The sequence below is a fragment of the Monopterus albus genome, unplaced genomic scaffold (assembly GCF_001952655.1).
Source record: "Monopterus albus unplaced genomic scaffold, M_albus_1.0 scaffold172.1, whole genome shotgun sequence".
Taxonomy (NCBI): Eukaryota; Metazoa; Chordata; class Actinopteri; order Synbranchiformes; family Synbranchidae; genus Monopterus; species Monopterus albus.
In genome coordinates this window covers 747,113-753,028 of record NW_018128052.1, presented here as the reverse complement: position 1 = coordinate 753,028, position 5,916 = coordinate 747,113, and the positions used below count along the sequence as shown (strand labels likewise).

Below are 5,916 nucleotides of genomic sequence, written 5' to 3'. Positions count from 1 at the left end.
ACTCTTTCCTGGGCTCTCTCTCCGCCTTCTAGACAAGCACTATACCTTTGTAAATGGGTTACCCCCATACAGCCACCCACGCATCAGGTACAGTATGAAAACCAGGGGCATCCTGTTATGACTTCTTGTTTCCTGTTTCCTGTGAAAAATACAACCCCCCCACCAACTCTCACACAGACACTGTGCTCCATCGCTCATCACACACCAAACAGAGCAGAGCTGGGATCAGCTGCCTAACACCCCATTCCAAATACTGTAGATTAATTTGAGTGTTTGTACTTAAGGAAATTAATTCAGTATAAATATCACACTGCCACTTGGATTCAATTAACAATACAATGGTGTGCATTCTCTTTTTAGACAGCTCCCAGTAAGACTCCAGTATTTTCGGCAGTGATATGTTTGTCTCAAGTGCTCAGTCCCTTGAAATCTACAAAGCTGCAGCATGCGGAAGTTGTTATGCTATACTATAAGGTGACAAGAGCAGCTGTTTTGCCCCATTCCTTACAACATTTAATTTGTTTTTATTTCATGTATATATATTCTCATTTCACATGCCAGGGAAGAAGAAGTACAAGTGTCAAGGGACCACTGAAACAGCAATAACAGCAGTGTGTGTGCTTGTGTATGAACTGCAGGCCCCCACTTGCCAAAAAAAACATGAAAACAGCACTGTTTGTGACACACAACATGCTGCCGCTGCACACCCCCTGAAGAGATACCTGAGCATCTCTCTCAACAGGGGTCAGCCACATCACTCTTAATGAGCAAAAATCTTTCTACCTTCCTGCAGAGGATCTAGCCTGCGGTGCTGAATGCTCAGGAACGGTGTGCATGGTTAATTGTCTTGGCACAAACTCTTGGTTCCATTTCCCCATCTTTTATGCTGTGGCTTTTGTTGGTGCTGAAAAAGTACTTACTCATGTAGTCCATTTTCATACCTGTGATTATTTTTAACAGTTTTGGATGGGTGCTATCATCTTGTTTATGTTTCACAGGGGTCTAAAAGCAGCATTGTTCAGTATTTTTGTGAAAATACAATTATTTTTTTCTTTTTGATCAGGCCTTTACATTCTATAGAAACCTCATTCACTTTTTTCCTTATGAAAAGAGTAAAAGCACAATAGCATCAAGTTCATTTTCCTCATTTTTAGCTCATCATCCCCTCCCCCTTTCTTGCAGATTGGAATTCATTAGCAATCAAAGAGCCACTGACAAACGCCCAATCTTAATTACCCCCTCATTTGCATATTTGCATATTAATAACTGCAGACTTTGCTGTTTTTCTGCTGCAGCATTCCCCCTCCCATGAACATTGCTCAGACTTAGCCACACATACCGCAGCTCCGTCTTTCTCCAAGCTCAAGGCACCACACTGTCAGACTCAGGTTGACAGACATTCAAGGGGAGACATTTCATTATCACTCCAGACATTAGCTAAACAGATGAATCATTGTATTTGCAATCCAAACAGATGACTGATGTACTTCAGCAGGGCTTTAATTCACCACCCTTACTTTCTTTCCATATTAGTTCACTTGGTTTCAACAACAAATAATCAATATGCCTCTCAACCAAGGTATATTTATGGTTTGGTAGTATACATCATTTGGTAAATATAGCAAATGCCTTCAGTTATGTAGCTATTATGATGCCCCCTTCTGGTGAAATGACTGTAAAACAGAGAAGTAATGTACTGACAAATGCTGTGGCCACATCAGGTTGACATGATACAATACATAAACATTTAGCGGCAACTATGACTTTATAAAGTGAACGTTTTTGATCGTTTTGCCATTAAAAACATATATATTCTTAAACCATTACTGAGAGAAAGTCATATACAAACAAAATAATGGAGTGAAAGGCCCTAATCCTGCCACAATACAGGATGCACCTGAATAGCAAATCCGTCTCCTTGTTACATCATAGCACACACAAAGAAATGACCACTTGTTTCAGTTGTGATGCAGCTTGCTCTAAATATAAAATCAGTCTTACTAGTTATTGCAGTATGTCCTATCCAGGGCTGGATCTATAGTATTTTTTGCAAGCCTTTGCCCTAGCGTAACTAATCTGAAGCTAATGATACCAGAACAAGCTGAGGATTCTCTTTTAAGTTAACAATTCCAACATACAAACGGAGCAGATGGGGCATTTAAGGTTGCAATTTTATTTATTTGTTTTTGGCTGTGACATGTGGGTCATGCTAAAATGTTTTTAAACATTGTTCTTCACCTCAAGATGTCTCAAAACTTGTAAAAAAATCAGTCACATCAACAAATGCGAGACACTTCCTAGACTCAGTGACCTCTTGTTACGCACATGACTGATCTCTTCAGTAAAATAAAAATATTCTTACATTTCCCAATGCTTGCATATATAAAACAAATTATATGTATTTAGCTGTACACGTGTGCAGATGCTTCACTATGATTGTAATAACTGGAATTGACACACTTGTGCTGTTAGCCTCAGAACAAATTTAAAAAACTAAAAACCAAAGAGCAGGATTGATTAAAATGGAACACAGCTATTATGTTTGTTTTTATATTCTTCAAGAGATATCTTTTCCAGTTGTGATACACAGCTTGTTGGTGAGGATAAACAGAAGCCTAGTGGGCATTCAGACAGCTCCACGTGGGAAAACAGTGTAGCAGTGCTACACAATAGCTGTGGCTGTAATGGCAGTGACAGATTTAAATGCAGGGGGTAGCATTTTTAAAGAGATTGAAATACAGGAACTCTAGATTTGTTAATCGCCAAATAAGAGAAAACAACCAGAGGAATTATGTTGTGAGTGATTTAAGAAGACATTTCCATGGAAAACAATCTTTCCAAGCATGTGATCAAGTGACTTAATTGTCAGATGTGATATGACAGCTGGAGCATTTTGGGGGGGGGGGTTCACCTGAGGGAGGATGTGTTCAAGATGTGTTTATATATGATTTTAGGCAGCAGCTTCTCCATGTTTTTACATACTGTGTGCACAAGTATAAGCAGATTGTGCATTCAGTCTGCAGTGTGTGTGGGAGTGCTTGGTTGGTTGAGCCCCATGGTTTTACAAAGCCAGCCAGCAAAATCTACCTCCTCTGCCTCAGACCTCTTGATAAACGTGTGGTTCTGCAACAAAACACAATCATATATGAATAAGACAGTGGACATTAAAAACCAGATGAATGAAATGGACAGATGATGTACTGAGTGACTGACTGAAAGTACAGTATGTATGAATATAACATTTTCCTTTACAAAATATAACCAAGTTTAACCCCAGTGCCGGCTTGTGGTTGAAGTGCTCCCAGCATAAACATGTCAAGTGAAAGTTTACAGGTGCATTAAGTAAGACTTCACAAATTGCCTGATAAAAGTGAAGATGCAACAGGACGTGGTGTCAATGAGATGCCATACATCCCTCAGTGACACTCTGCTGCCTAAAGTGCTCTTGTTAAGGTGTGTGACTCAGCCCCACGTGCCACCTAGTGAAGGTTTTAAGAACTGTTTTTCAAAGTGCAAGCAGTCATTTCAAACATGTAGCCATGGAGGAGCTTTCAGCAGCTGAAAGTCTGAAACTGTGGCTACCAGACTGGTGGAGTCATGTTTCGCACTGTGAGGGTGGGACAAAGAGTTTTAAAAGCAAACAAAGGTCTCAAATTTGATTCAGATGTGGATTCTGGATGTGTTAGTATCTAAAGCTAACATGTTTGGTTTGATAATATTATCAACCTAGCATGGTCATGAATTTACCTTTGCATTGAATTAATATGATGTTAATGTTAGAGCAATTTGAGTTTTGTGTAACATTAGTGAAATGTGTCACATTAGCCATAGTATTCTACTGGATTGCAAAATGTACTCGTTAGTCAGCTAATGCTAGCTTCAAACTGGAGGCTGCATTTTATAGTCTAGTTTAAATTTAAACTTAAATCAGTCTAATTGAAGACATTTACTATCAGCATCTTCAAGTCCGCCCTGTCTGCTGGATTCTTCATGAGACTGAAAATAAGAGAAGAGAGAAGAATCTTTTAGAGAGAGCTTTTCACCCAACACAATCCACTACATTGGGTCACATGTATTTAATTACTTCTGATAGCTAACACCCTCAAAAAAAGACAATGTGTTGTGTGTTAGGTATATGAAAAAAAAAAAGTTAAAAATGCTTTAGGCTAAAATGTTCTCACCGCTTTGTCATAAAGTCCTGGAAACAAAAAGTGAATACACCATGTGGTAGTTTAGGAGGGGGCTGAAACAGAAAAGAAGGTTGAATGAACATTTGATCGATATTGCCAAACAGCAGATTAATCGATTATTACAATAGTTGTTAGTTGCAGCCCTAATACTGACACATAACCATAAACAAGCCATAGACGATCAAGTACTCCTCTCTGCCCCATTCACGAACCTTGAAACAGGCTAAATAAGACAGCAGGACCACAAGGTACATACTGTACCTAATGTTTAGTATGGGTATACAAAGAGCAAGTACAAAGTGGTCACAATAAGATTATTTTCCTCTAAGAATTGCTGGTTCAATACATTACTTTTAAACATCTTTTACAGCTATGCATGGACAGTCACCCGACCCATTTCTCTCACCATGTGTTCCATGCAGATGCTGATCTCTCCATTGCTGTAAAAAGCTCCATAGAAGCCCACAATGTATGGAGAGTTACACTCATAGAGTACCTGAAGGTCTCTGATGATCTGGTTTCTGATAGCAGGTTTAATTTCTAGATGAATGAGCTGAACAGACAACAAAATTGAGATAGGAAATGTATTTCTGCTATGAATCCTGGGTATATGATCAACATTATATTCAGAATGACTATGGGAAGTAGGACCCCAGACTCCCTAACAAGCTTGTTATGTCCCCACCACTTGCCAAGTCAAACATATGTCCTTGATTACATTCAGCACAAGTGTATTTGTAGCTCACTTTTCTGGCCATAATTATTCCGGATGGTTTGTGGCACTCCTTGTTGACGACTCCTCCATTGCCTGCACCCAGCTCACAGATACGCTTGAAATCATCATCTTTTAATTCGCCCACCTTGGCCTTCTGGGTAAGGAAAGCTTCTAACCGTTTCTTCTGCTGTTCATCCAGGTCCAGCTCTTCCAGTATTTTCTTAAGCGCTTCTAAATTGGCTCTGAAAAAATGGAAACAAATTAGGAATAATGCCTTCAGAGATTGTACAGTATCCAGTATGAACATATGTGACATTTTGTCAGTGGGATAACTTACTCAGATGCAACACGTGTCTTGGTGGAAGTAAATAATCCATCGCCAGTAGGAGCAATGTTTAAGGGAACTAGGGAACTGGTCTCTTTTTAGCAGCCATGCTCAGCTGTGGCCAAACCAAGAGCTCGGCTTAAATAACACTTTTCTTCAAGCTAAAAATGACAATTTATTCAACTTTCTCCACACAGAGCTTTTTGACTAGGGAATGATTGACAAGATAATGTTGTGAAAAGCATAAAGTTTTATTTTCTATGTAATGTATTTTGAGGTTAAATTATTATTATTATAGTATTATTTTGAAGATGCTATATGGCCACTGGTGAACTTTTCCTGCCAATTTACTGTCAGATATTAGGTAGGGCAGTTAAGTTAATCTAGGTATATTTGACCAAACTTGAATTATCGAGTTCAACATTTTACAAGGCCTTGGCCATTGACTCTGCTTAAACCATCCTTGTCTAAATCACACCTCAATGAGCAAAACTATAAATTGTTAAAGAATGTGGTACTATAATGCTGGCGTTAGCTAGTTGTCTACCGCTAAGTTAACGTTAGCTAGGTTAGTTTTTTTTTAATGAGACGTAACCGTACCTAAACTGGTTAGGAAAATAACTAACATTATGGTCACTGTAGTAACGTTAATGTAAAGTAAGTGAATATTAAATGCATCTGTGCTG

The 5,916-nt window shown here is 38.8% G+C and overlaps 1 pseudogene; it reads right to left on the bottom strand.

The window, feature by feature from the left end:
• Positions 1-3,932: 3,932 nt before the first annotated feature.
• LOC109969249 (dual specificity mitogen-activated protein kinase kinase 2-like) lies at positions 3,933-5,339 on the bottom strand (annotated as a pseudogene).
• Positions 5,340-5,916: the final 577 nt, after the last annotated feature.